The sequence below is a fragment of the Syzygium oleosum genome, unplaced genomic scaffold (assembly GCF_021117445.2).
Source record: "Syzygium oleosum isolate NSW1041296 unplaced genomic scaffold, Sole_v2.1 Sole_v2.33, whole genome shotgun sequence".
Lineage (NCBI taxonomy): Eukaryota > Viridiplantae > Streptophyta > Magnoliopsida > Myrtales > Myrtaceae > Syzygium > Syzygium oleosum.
Window position 1 is genome coordinate 332,993 of NW_026607517.1, and position 13,812 is coordinate 346,804.

Genomic DNA, 13,812 nt, shown 5'->3' on the forward strand with positions numbered 1-13,812 from the left:
TATTGAGAGTGAAATTGTTAAAGGATTAGTTTTAAATATAGGCAGGAGGACATCGGAAGTGTCAAAAGTTGTGTACAGCGCTCACTTTAGCGCCAAAAGTTTTTTGAAAAACGATATTTTCAGTGCCAACTCCAATCCATTTGGCCAGAAATGCGATATGGCCTTTCTTTTTATTAATTTCCTAAGCTGACGTGGCTCGCCGGAAGATCCGGTCAGCATTTAAAGCATAAACGACATCATCAAGTAACTTTCACGAGTGAATATTTCAGTACCATAAATTGTAAATAGTGATCGTTTGAGTGCCAAGTTTTGTTGAAAGTGATCACTTAAGTGCCAATCATGATTAAAAAGTGACCACTCATGTTGCACAAGTTTTTGAAAATGGATTCTTGTACTGTACCAGCACATAGGTGATGCATCTTGTACTTGCACCAGCACTAACTCTGCACCATCACATAGCTGGTGCAACCACAAGATACACCAGCACTAACTCTGCACCAACACATAGCTGGTGCACCTTGTGCTTGCACCAGCACATACAACTATTGGTGCAAGCACTACACCAACACCATGCACCAATACCAAGCACAACTAGCAGAACTAACACATCAGCACAATCAAAAGCAAAATATGAAAATGAAAAAAGCATGGACAAAATAAAGTCCATTGACATTAAATTTAGTCTTTCAATTTTGTCAATCTAAATAACCAACTAAAACATCCTAACATCCAAGGGTTGGCTTCCCACCAAACAAAAACATTCAACTTAGGCCTCTCCCAAGTCTTTAATAGCAAACTGCGATGCCAACATCTTCTTCACTTCTACGATTCTCTTCTTATTGGAGTTAGCCACCAATATGTCATCCACATATAAAGAGAGATATATGATATTATCATCTCTATACTTGCGAACATAAACACAATGATCAACCCCACAGTGTGCAAATCATTTTCCTTCCATGAAACCATCAAACTTTAAGTACCATTGTCGCGGAGCTTGCTCAAGCCATAGTGACATACCATGTGCTCTTTACCTTTGACCTCAAAACCTTTAAGTTGCACCATGTATAACTCTTCATGTAGGTCCCCATGCAAAAATGCCATTTTCACGTCTAATTGCTTGAGATGAAGATCCTTCACTGCAACTATACTCAGCAAAACTCTAATTGATGTCATTTTCATTACTGGTGAAAATATCTTGGAATAGTCGATCCCTTCCTTTTGAGAAAAGCCATTGATCACAAGTCTCGCCTTGTATTTGATACTACCATCTACTTAATTTTTTATCCTGTACACCCACTTGTTTAACAAAGCCTTTTTACCAATGGGCAGCTCAGTCAACTTCCAAGTTTTGTTATGAAGTAACGAGCCAATCTCGTCTTCCATAGCACACTCCCACTACATGTGAGATGTATATTGCTTTGCCTCATCATAAATCTTCGGCTTTCTCGAATCTGTATATAAGACATGGCTCAGAACAATATTAACTTATGGATCAAAAATTACCTTTGGCTTTCTCACACGTGTAGACCTCCTCAAGACAGGTACTTCAGGGTCGTTAGTCTGTTCTGGATCACCGCGTTTCTCTTGAACTGCATGTTCATTGATAATAGGTTCATTTCGAACCTCTCCTTCACGTGCACTTTGATCTGCTAGAACCATTTTCACAGGCATTGTGTCCAGCTCGACATATTCTAGTTCTACTATCTTATCATGTTTGTCTGATGATCCTTGTACATCTTTTTTTCATGGAATACCACATTCCCACTGCGAATGACTTTGTTATTCTCATAATCCCAAGCCTTTAACCATACTCATCGCCACCATATCCGATAAAGACGCACTTCTGGGACTTAGCATCGAGCTTCTTCCTATCGTCCCTATCAATCAGAGCATATGCAATACAACCAAAAACTTTTAAATATGAATAATTAATCTTTTTACCTGACCACTGCTCTTGCGATATTTCTCCATCCAGCGCATTAGATGGACTCCTGTTAATCAAATAAACATTTACATCAACTGTAGCAATCCATAAGTGTAGCGGGAGACCCACGTGTAACATCATGCATCTTGCGTGCTCCAAAATGGTTCTGTTCATCCTCTTAGCTACACCGTTCTCTTGAGGAGTTCTAGAAACAGTCTTCAACCTGTGTATGCCTTCCCGGCTCAAGTATTCTGCAAATTCCTTGCTCGTGTATTCACTACTATTATCAGATTTTAGAGCTTTAATCCGATAACCTGTCTCTTTTTCTACCATGGTCTTCCACATTTTGAGCATCTCGAATACTTCTAATTTTTCTCTGAGGGTATAGACCCAAGTCTTCCATGTCGCATCATCAATAAAAGTGACAAAATATCTCTTATCGCCATAAGAGAGTTCCCAAGCATGTCCCCACACATCAATATGAACCAACTCTAGCTTTTGACCTTTATTCTGTCGCCTATTCAATTGAAAACTAACTGCCTTTTGTTTTCCATAAATGCAACTCTCACATTGTTAGGGCTAACAATACAACCTAGAGGGGGGTAAATAGGTTGTTTCAAAGGTTTTCCAAACTTTTGCGGAAAATAGCAGGAGCCAAGTAAGTATTGGGTTTAACCAGATGTGTGAGAAACGGTGACCTGATCGTGTGCTTAAGAAGATTAATAGGAAGATAAATATCAACTGTCACGGCCCCTCACGGCCCTTGGGGAATTATTTTTCGTCCATCGTCCCGAATCTTTTATCTTTCTTTATGAAGCATGCGGAAGCGTGCATTCAAACTACATCCAGACAATAACAACAATGAGCAGTCAGGAAGAACAATCAGTTCACAAACACACTGCTGTTTCATACGTCACCACTTCATATTTTACAAGCCCTTTTCTATGGGCCCCTTCTTTTACATACATCAAAAGTTGGGGTAACCCTTGCTCCTCTAGCGATCTACACTAGCAAAAACGGTTCTCCCTTGACGACGCTAAGCCCCAAAGAATTACCCACGGTTCCGTTGGATGAAAATCCCGGCGGTCCATTAAATCCACGAATAGGGCCCACTAAGTCCCCATCGAACCAAATAAACCAAGCTTCATAACGGTGGGGAACCATGTTCTCGGCATCCTCTTGTACCCAAACGGTGGTGGTAAACTTACGGTAAGTAGTATCCTCCTCTACATCTACTATGTCTATCATAGAGACATGCATTTCAACGGGTAGATCATGACGGACATGAGGTGGCGTTGCCATACCTACAAGTCTGTAAAAATTAAAGAGTGAGTCACAACTTAGTAAGTAAAACTCACTAAACTCCAAATAGGAGGACGCTTCGCCATCGAACAAAGCACACGTCATAGCCACATCAATTGATGGTAGATCAATAGCAAAGATGCTTCAAACACACTTGTCTTTGTGCATGATATGATCTCAATTTGCCTTTCTATTCATGCAACAACAATATCACCAAGAGCATGCACACGAGGGATTCATTATCTCAACTGTTGGTATGGTTCTTCCGAAAATTCTCCGAGCAACGTCCCCTAATCAAGGGTGACGGCTATTCATCCGAAACTAAATCGGGCAATGTTCCCAATCAAAGGCGACAACTATTCATTCGAACTTAATCGAGCAACGTACCCAATCAAGGGCGACGGCTATTCATCCGAACATAATCGGGTAACGTCCCCAATCAAGGGTGACGGTTATTCATCCGAACTTAATCGAGCAACGTCCCCAATCAAGGGTGACGGCTATATTTTTCCCTCATGCGACCATGGCCAATAAGCATCATACCGACTTGAGTACTTCACATGAAGTGTGTATCATGCCATGTTGCCTATAAAGACTTAAGTCATGCCGGGCACGAAACCAAGTTCGTGGCCCGAACCAACCAGTCATGGCGCCGACCTATGAAGACTAGGCCAAAGGAAGTGTTAACTTGATCGAGAATGAGTTCCTCGTGTCCACCCACGATCAATCATGCCTACAAAACCGAGGTTCGTAGCCGAGTCACCATCGAAAGTGGCGGGTCTTGGCTAACCTTATTTTGAATGACTAAGTCGGTGGCCCATGGCGTGGGCACAATGGTCGGCACTAACTGGGCGTGTGGCCTGGCAAACTGGGCACACTGCCCGTGCATGGCCTAGCGCAGGGCCTGTCCACCTGGTTATCGGCATGGACGAGCGCAGGACCAAGCCGCTGGCCATGCAGACCGGGTGCATGACCCGTGCAGACTGGGCGTATGGCCCGTATGTGACCTGGCGCGCGGCCCATCCACAGCGTCCCCAGGTCGGACGAGCACATGGCCGGCGCTTGGGCTGGCCTTTGGCCTTACGGGATGGTCCAAGTTAGGCACATGGCCGGCTCGTGGCCCAGCACATAGCCTGGCACATGGCTTATGCACATGACCCATTCGGTAAGGTTGTCGAACCAATCCGCGACTGATCCACGACCGGTACGTGACCCGTCCAAGTGTCCCATGGTCAGTCCATGACCGGTCCACGGACCAAGTACATGGCCAAGCATACTTGGTCAGTGGACGACTCTCGGTTGTCATGTAGTTATGTGGGACCGATCGTTTTGTGACCAATACACGGTCACACCGATTGATCCATGGTCGTCCACAGTCGGTACATAACCGTACGAAACCACCCGCGATTGGAATAAGATCACGCGGTACTAATCCATGATCATCCATCGTTCCGTGGTGGTACAGGATCGTCTTACGATCAACCCTTATGGTCGAAAAGTCGATCCATGGCCGAATAGCTCGAGTCACTTGTATGGTCATTGGATTGATTCACTGTCGATCCTTTGATCATTCCAGGGTTGATCCTTCGATCAGACCATGGCCGATCCCTTGGTTACCCTTCCGATCGGGTTGATCGGTCCATGACCTATCCTTGGATTGGTCTATGGTCGATTTCTCCCACTATCAACACACCAGTTCCATAGCCATTCTTCATAGCCAAAATCGTGGATGTCACATCAGCACATAAAGATATATAGTTGTTCGGTTTTATTCTCAAGCCTACGTCCACTCTTACCACTAACAGCCACAAGTCGAGCTGGAATACATTAATAATTAGTTGAACTGGTAACACCAATCCTATCAGACGATAGATCACACAATCAGGAATTAGGTGCTGCTATTACTTGGTACATTTGATCTCTCAGCACAATTACAAGACAGCAAGTATTACAGACAAGCAAGAGCTTTTTGCTAAGAATACAGCAAGTCGCAGATTTCTGGATTTCGTATAAATGCGTATTTCTCTCTTATTTTTTTTATTTCAAAGATCTTCTCTTTTATAGGCATATTCAATATAACCGTTGAGGATGTCTTGGAGAAGCTGGATAGCCGTTAGAATTCGTTGGTAATGCTGTCTGAGGAACCAGCTACCCATACAGCCTTTTCCCCAACATTTGTAGACTTCCTGAAATAGCTTTTGCTGCTGATCTGTAGCTACGGCTCTGACATACTATCAGACAACCTGTTCTCTTATTTTTCGAATCTTCTGCTGTGTATGTCCAATCGACAATGGCTATAATAGTGAGACAATAGTCATACTTAATGATTCGTTATCCTAACATCACCAATGACTTGATCTTCTTCAACTTTAATGAAACATCATCACGTAGCTGATCTTTTGAGTCCGATCGTGCTGTTTTCATAAAAACTTCAAGGACATCTTGTGAACTCATTTTCAATGGATCACACCATGAATATCACTTAGTCCTTTAAATATATCTGCACTAAACAATGTATATATTATACCAAGGATAGTTTGGGTGTCATCAAAATTCATTTGGAGATGTTTCTCCAACACACATAAATCCAACTCAACTTTCTGCAAACCTAGAAGTAACTTCCTTGAGTGTACCATTTTTGCCAAGATGCCCCAAACGATAATACCAAATGTAGACAAACTACTTGTAACCAATGTAGTTGCAACCATATCACTGATATTGTCTCTCTGTAGAAGATAAAGTGTACCTATACGCTTTTCATTTGCTACTACTCTTGCCCCTGATGTTATCTTCCACTCTCTGCATCCAAAGGTTGTTACCAAACCTTCTTGGTCAAGTTTACTAGTTGAGATCAATTTTTTCTTCAACTTTGAGATGTGTCTTGGTTCATCCAAAACTAGATGTCCTCCACCTGAGATATTTACAATCGCAGTTCCTTTTCCAACAATCGAACACATGTGGCCGTTTCCCACAACTACTTGCCTGAAATCTCCACTGGCATAATAAGCAAATATGTCTCTTTGCGAGGTGCAATGAAAGAAGCACCGGAGTCAACAAATCACTTGTCTGTCGTCAAATCAAACCTTGCAAATAAATACAAGTTCTCTAGCAAAGGTTCATCACTAATTACATTAGCTCATTGATTCTCATCCCGCTGCTTGTTTTTGTAGGCTTCACATTGAAACCTTTGATGTCCATTCTAGTGACAAAACCAGTAGTCATCTTTTGCAACCTCTCTTTTTCCCATTGATTATGACCTGCCACGACTGCTAAATGATTCTCTGCTTTTACTTCTCCCACGGTTCTCCACTGCTAGTGCCGTTGAAGATGTAAATGCCGAAAAATTATCTCCACCTAAGACTTTCCTTCGCATCTCTTCATACATGATGCAGCAACATCCAGAGTTAAATCATCCTTCATAGTGCTCGAAATTCTATACATTGTGGTGTTGCAGCTTTCCGGAAGGGAACATAAAATAATAAAGCTTAGAGCTTTAAATCCAGATTTATGCCTGCAGATTCCAACTGATTTGTGACTTGTGTGAAACTATTAATATGCTTTGCCACAGATATTAACCAACTTTTTCAGCAAAAATAACTGATTTGATGTGGACAAATTCTCATATATATTCGTTAGAATATCCATGGCTTCTTTTGTAGTTTTTGCTTTCGCGATGTGGTATATGTCTTTTTCGTCAAACTTAGACGAATTGCACCTAATGCCTTTCGGTCAAAAATTTTCCATCTTGATTCTGCTGTCGGATCTACTTCCACGATTTCGGGTTTCCAACCCTCAAGTGGTGCATAGAGATCTTTCTGATAAAAATAGTCCTCAATTTGGAATTTCCACCATCCGAAATCCTTCCCGTCAAACTTATCAATTCTGATTTTATCTTCTGCCATATCGTTCGCTTTCAATCAAGCGCCACTGAAAAAACGTCAATGTTCTTGATGAGTCAACTAGGCTCTGATATTAGCTGTTGGGAATTGCACACTGATTCAAAAAAAATAACCCAAACAAACAATCCACACTGGCAGAATATAATAATAAAAAAACAGAATCGGAAGAACACACCAAAGAATTTATTATCGAAGTTCACCCAAACCTAGGCTACGTCTCCACGCAAAGGCACTTTGCGAATCCACTAGACTTCAAATAAAGTAAGAATACAATGGTAATCTTCTCTTAAGATCAAGGCACATAGAGATTGAGAATACTCACAAAGAAAAACTCACTTTTTCTTCTCTCTTTTATTTTCTCTCTATATTATTCTCAGCACTTGATGGCTAACGTCTCTCAATAGATGATATAAAGGGGGGAAGAACAGCATTGGTGCCAAAACTTGTGTACGGAGGCCACTTTGGTGCCAAAAGTTTCATTTGGATCACTTAAGTGCCAAAAGTTTACGCCGGCGATCACTTAAGTGCCAAATCGGAGAAAAAACGATCACTTAAGTGCCAACGGCGAGAAATTCCAATCAAATTTAATATGTGGCTTTTATATTTAAATTTTAATGACACATGGCATTTCCATGTGTATAATTCAATTTTTTAAATATTTTTTTCTGATTTTTTTCTTTTCTTTTTTCTTTTTTATTTTCTTTCTTTTCTTTTTTCATTTCTGTCTTCTTCTTCTTCTACCATGGCCGGTGGCCGGAGGCCAGCCACCGGCCATGGTCGGCCTCGCCGGGCGTCGCCTTCCTCCGGGCGAGGCCCGGCGAGGCAGCCGTGGCCTCGGCGAGGCCGGCCTCGCCGGATCTGGGCGAGGTGAGCCTCGCCGGGGCTCGCCTTGCCCGGGCGAGGGTCGAGGTCGCTGGGCAAGGCGAGCCCCGGCGAGGACTCACCTCGCCGGATCCCGGCGAGGCCGGCCTCGCCGAGGCCACGGCCGCCCGCCGGGCCTCGCCCGGAGGAGGCAACGCCCGGCGAGGCAGCCGTGGCCTCGGCGAGGCCGGCCTCGCCGGATCTGGGCGAGGCGAGCCCTCTGGGGGCTCGCCCGCCCGGGCGACCTCGACCTCGCCCGGGGGTGAGCCCGGCTAGGCCAGGGCCTCGCCTGGGCGGGCGAGCCCGGCTAGGCCGGGCCTCGCCCGGGCGGGGGCGAGCCCGGCTAGGCCGCGCCTCGCCCGGAGGAAGGCAACGCCCGGCGAGGCCAGCCATGGCCGGTGGCCGGTGGCCGAACGCCGGCCATCGGAAATAAGAAGAAAGAAAAGAAAAGAAAGGAAAAAAGAAAGAAAAGGAAAAAAAAAATGCCACATCAGCCTCCGGCAAGCCGCATCAGCCTCCAGCGAGCCACATCAGCTTGAGAAATTACTAAAAAAATGCCATGTCGGATTTCCGGCGAAGTGACACTTAAGTGATCGTTTTTCACAACTTTTAGCACTTAATGTGCTGCATGAAAACCATTCTGGTTCTGTCCAGAACTTGTTTTTTGTTCCCAGAATCAGTTTTGGACCAGAAACCCGTTTGGTAACGCAATTTCATTTTTCTATTTCCGGGACAAGTTTGCTTCCAAAGCGATTGAAACCGAAATGAGAACCAAAAAAAGTTGGTTTTTCATTTACGGAACAAAAGTGAGAACCATTTTCGAGGAATTCATTTTCTTCAATACACATATTCATATGGAAGTCACGATCTTTGAGGTGAGAAAAAAAAGCAGAAAATCAAAAATTTCAAAACTTAACAGAATGGTTTAGAATCTGTGGCTACCCACTTTCAGTGAAATTTAAATTTTTTTAGGTACCGAAAAAAATAAATAAAAATAAATAAAAATAAAAAATAAAAAATTTCACAAAATGGCTTAGAAAACCTATGGCCACCCACTTTGAGCAAAATTTAATTTTTTTAATTGCCAAAAAACAAAATAAAAAATAAAAAAAAATTCTAAAATTTAAAAACTTCACAGAATATCTTAGAATACCTGTGGCCACCCAATTTGAGCGAAATTTTATTTTTTTAGGTGCCGAAAAAAATAAAAAAAAGCAAAAAATCAAAAATTTCAAAACTTCATAGAATGGCTTAGAACACTTGTGGCCATCCACTTTGAGTGAAATTTAAATTTTTTTAGGTGCCGAAAAAAATAAAAAAAATAAAAAATTTCAAAACTTCACAGAATAGCTTAAAATATCTGTGGCCACCCACTTTGAGTAAAATTTAAATTTTTTTATATGCCAAAAAAATAAAAATAAGCAAAAAAGTAAAAATTTCAAAATTTTACAGAATGGCTTAAAATACCTGTGGCCACCCACTTTGAGCGAAATTTTATTTTTTTAGTTGCCAAAAAAATAAATAAAAAAAAATAAATAAAAAATTTCAAAACTTCACAAAATGGCTTAGAATACCTGTGGCCAGCCACTTTAAGCGAAATTTAAATTTTTTTAGGTGCCGAAAAAAATAAAAAAATAAAAAACTTCACATAATTGCTTAGAATACCTGTGGCCACCCACTTTGAGTGAAATTTAATTTTTTTTAGGTGTCGAAAAAAAAAATAAAAATAAGCAAAAAAGAAAAATTTTCAAAACTTCACAGAGTGGCTTAGAATACATGTGGCCATCCACTTTGAGTGAAATTTAATTTTCTTTAGGAACCAAAAAAAATAATAAAAATAATAAAAAATACCATTTGGGCATCTAAAAAAAATTAAATTTTACTCAAAGTGGGTGGCTAGAGGTATTGTAAGTCATTCTGTGAAGTTTTGAAATTTTTGATTTTTTGCTTTTTTTTTCACCTCCAAAAATTAAAATTTCACTCAAAGTGGGTGGCCACAGGTATTCTAAGCCATTCTGTAAAGTTTTGAAATTTTTGAGTTTTTGAATTTTTTTGGGCACCTTAAAAAATTTAAATTTCACTCAAAGTGGGTGGCCACATGTATTCTAAACTATTCTGTGAAGTTTTGAAATTTTTGATTTTTTGATTTTTTTTGGGCACCTAAAAAAATTTAAATTTCACTAAAAGTGGGTGGCCACAGGTATTCTAAGCAATTCTGTGAAGTTTTGAAAATTTTGATTTCTTGATTTTTTTTGAAAAAATTCAACAAATTTCCTATTTTCCTGAAATCTAATTTTTTTTTATTTTCTCGACATTTTGATGATTTTTTCTGGAATTTTTCAATTTTTTGGGATTTTCTAAATTTTTTTAAAGATTTTTATGAATTTTTCGGATTTTTTATTATTTTTATTCCATTTCTAAAAAAATGGATTTTTGTTCCTGGAAATAGAATTTTCTATTGTTTATCAAACGGGTTTTTATTTCAGGAAATAGAAATTTTGTGCTGTTATCAAACGGGTTTCTGTTCTAGAAATAGAAATTGTTGGTCGTTATCAAACGGGTTTTTTTTCTCAGAAACTCATCCAGGAACCAGAAATAGAAAAATCTATTTCTGGTTCAGGAACTCATTCCGGAACAGAATGGTTATCATGCGCACCCTAAGTGATCCGATTGAAACTTTTGGCACCAAAGTGGCCTCCGTACACAAGTTTTGGCACCAATGCTGTTTTTCCCCCTGATATAAAGTATAGCTTTCAACCTAAAAACAAAACTAATAGAAAAGACAAAAAAGCCCTTAACAAAAGAAATTTGGCTTCACCCACCAACACTCTGAACGTCTTGTTGCACTCCAGGATCTCCACCGCAAGTCGGCATAGTTGGTGGTGAACACGACAAGGGCAACCCTAGAGTGGCGAAACGAGTCAAGCAACTTGGGCTCGATGAAAATCCCGGTCTCCACTTTGTCATTGTCCCTGAAATAGTAGATGCCCACCTGCTTCAGTGCATGGAAAAGGTGGGCCGCCAAGTTTTCCTTATGCCCTTGCCTCTGAAGCTCACGAACACTTCATACTTCCATTGATGGATCGAAGCAGAAGACGAAATGCATCCCTCGATCTCTTCAGTTCCCATCAGCACAATATGTGATTGAGTGAGAGACTGCAAAAAGGGTTGCAACTTTTCCTCACAGGTAAAGTGTATATGTAAAGAGGAGGCTCTGCAAATGAGAAAAGAGGATGAATGAAAGCTCCGGCATCAGGACAGACTGCTTATTCAATTGAATGTTCAGACAAGTTGCGAAAGGAGTCGGTTTGGTTCAAAGAACTGAAGAAGCAACTTGCTCGCTCAAGGATAATTTGGTTTGAATTCGTCCAGTCAAGCTAAAAGAGCTTTTGTTTCCCTGGAGAGAGACATGTCTGAAACCGCGGACATGGATTTAAAGCTTCAGCACCTGTGTTGGTAGAAGAAGATTCTTCGAATCAGTTAATTTGTGTGTTCTTTTTTTTCTCTTGAAAGCGAAGACGTGAGAAATGATTAGTCGATGATAGACGGTCAACCGTTTTGACTGTTTGGACAGTCGGACTTCTCAAGGGAACAAAAGAACGGGGACGTTTTATGGTTTTTGTAATAGTGTTTCTACGGACTGGTCCTGTTTTCAATGTGGACCGTCGTGGTTGTATATAAAAGGAAAGAGTGGTCTGTCCGATCTGTTTTGGAATACCTAATCTGTTATCATAACTTATGGACGTCGAAGGAAGATACGGACTTATGTGAACCCGATCAAACTTGTTTTCGATTAAGAAAAGTCATGATTGGTGAAGAAAATTACTCACGCATCTTTACGAAGTGCAAGTCACAATGGATTAAATATTTTGCTAATAATAACGCAAATGAAGTTTACTCTTACCTTAGGTATATATTATGATTTTCGTGGAATATTACGATTACAAATCATGGGATTAGAGATTTTACGGCCTCTAAAGATAAATTATGCTCTCCAAAGAAAATTACAAGATGACAATTACATATGCCAAAAAAAAATTACGATCCATCAGATAATTACTATAGACTTAGGCAAATTACTATTTTTTTATGGAATTTCAACAAATCACAGGACTTACAGGACTTGCGACAACAAAAGGAAAATTGCGTCTCGTGAAGAAAAATTGCGAAATGATATATAATGATTAAATAAGTTTTAGTGAGGAAAATTACGAATGCCATAGGATAATTACAATTGATCAAGCGGGATCGCTCCTGTTTTTCTCCTATGAGACTGTAAAAGGACCGGAAACATGACCTTTTGGCCCTCATTGATTATTTAAGCATTCACATTTCGGTCCAACTTATAAGGCGCCTCAACTTAAGTAGATTCTAATTCATTACTCAACTTATCCGCCCTCAATTCTTACAAAAATGCAGTGACATGTGAATACATACTAAGAGATATTGAAACTATTTAGTAACATTATTAATCTGATGAATAAATTATTAAGAAGAAATTACTACTTAAACTGGTTATCTTTCGTATGTGACCTAAAATTGATATTTGTTTGCTGGACTTATCGGCTACTACGCACTTCTATTTATACCTTTTATCATTAAAACTTAAATTAATTTTACAACTTATTACTAGATATAAATGATACTTATGATTGAATTTTTCTAGAATATTTTTTCTCTTAAAGTTTTCTTGAGAGAAAAGAAAGATTTCTCCCTATTCTTGAGAGAAGGGAAAGTATTTCTCCCTATCACATGATTGTAGTACATGTTTTTTACTACATATATAAAATATCTTGAGATTTCTCCCTATCACATGATTTCTCCTCTTGTTTGTACCAATTTGATCATATTTAGACTTGATTGCACTTTAAAAAAGCACTAGAACTCAATTGCACTTTGCAGCAAGTTTTAGGATTATTGGTGCACTTATATAAAAAAAATTAAGGAAAAAATTAAATTATCAAAAAGACAACTTCAATCGTTCAGTACATTTGAATGGCTTTGATATCCCTCGGAGATGCTTTCCACACCGCATGCATTGTCATTGTACATTATGTATACGGGTCAAGAAATGTTAATGCAACAAGTCGAGAAGCAAAAACGATAAATGACAATGACTAGTGTACGATCCACTCTCGATTACTGAGATGATGATGCATGATCTGGAAAATAGTAGATTATCTTGCCTACTTCAACATCATATCAACATATATTAGATGAGATAAGATAGACGACAACCCACGTGCTTTTATTTTGCGGAAAATCGACAATTTGAAAAATATTTTCCTAAAATTGATCGAGAGTATCGCTTACAAAAATGAATTAACAAAATAATCTTTATCATCAACGAAAATATTTAGGAATAGATTATTGTTGATAATGAAAATTTGTTGACTAATTTTTATAAGCAACACAAATAATTATTTTTAGAAAATTATTTTTTAAATTATTAATTTTTTAAACCAAATTATTAATTTGCCAAGACACAAACGCACTAATGTTGCAAACAGTATCTCTTGGACGAGTCCTTGTTAGTGCTCTTTGTCAAGAAAAAAACTCATTGTTGGAAGGGAAAATTTCAAATAAAAATCCGAAGTGTTATCATTTTCTCAAATAAAGATCTGAAGTGAATCTTATGTCAAATAAGGACATGAAGTGCCCTCATTTTCTCAAATAAGGACCTAAAGTGAATCTTGTCTCAAATAAGGGTATGAAGTGTCTATCTCAGTCTAAACAAAGGGCATAACCTTATCGGAGTCGAGAGCATTTTTGTCTTTTAATTTTTTTTCTTTTTTTTTCTTTCTTTCTTTCCTTTTGTGTTTT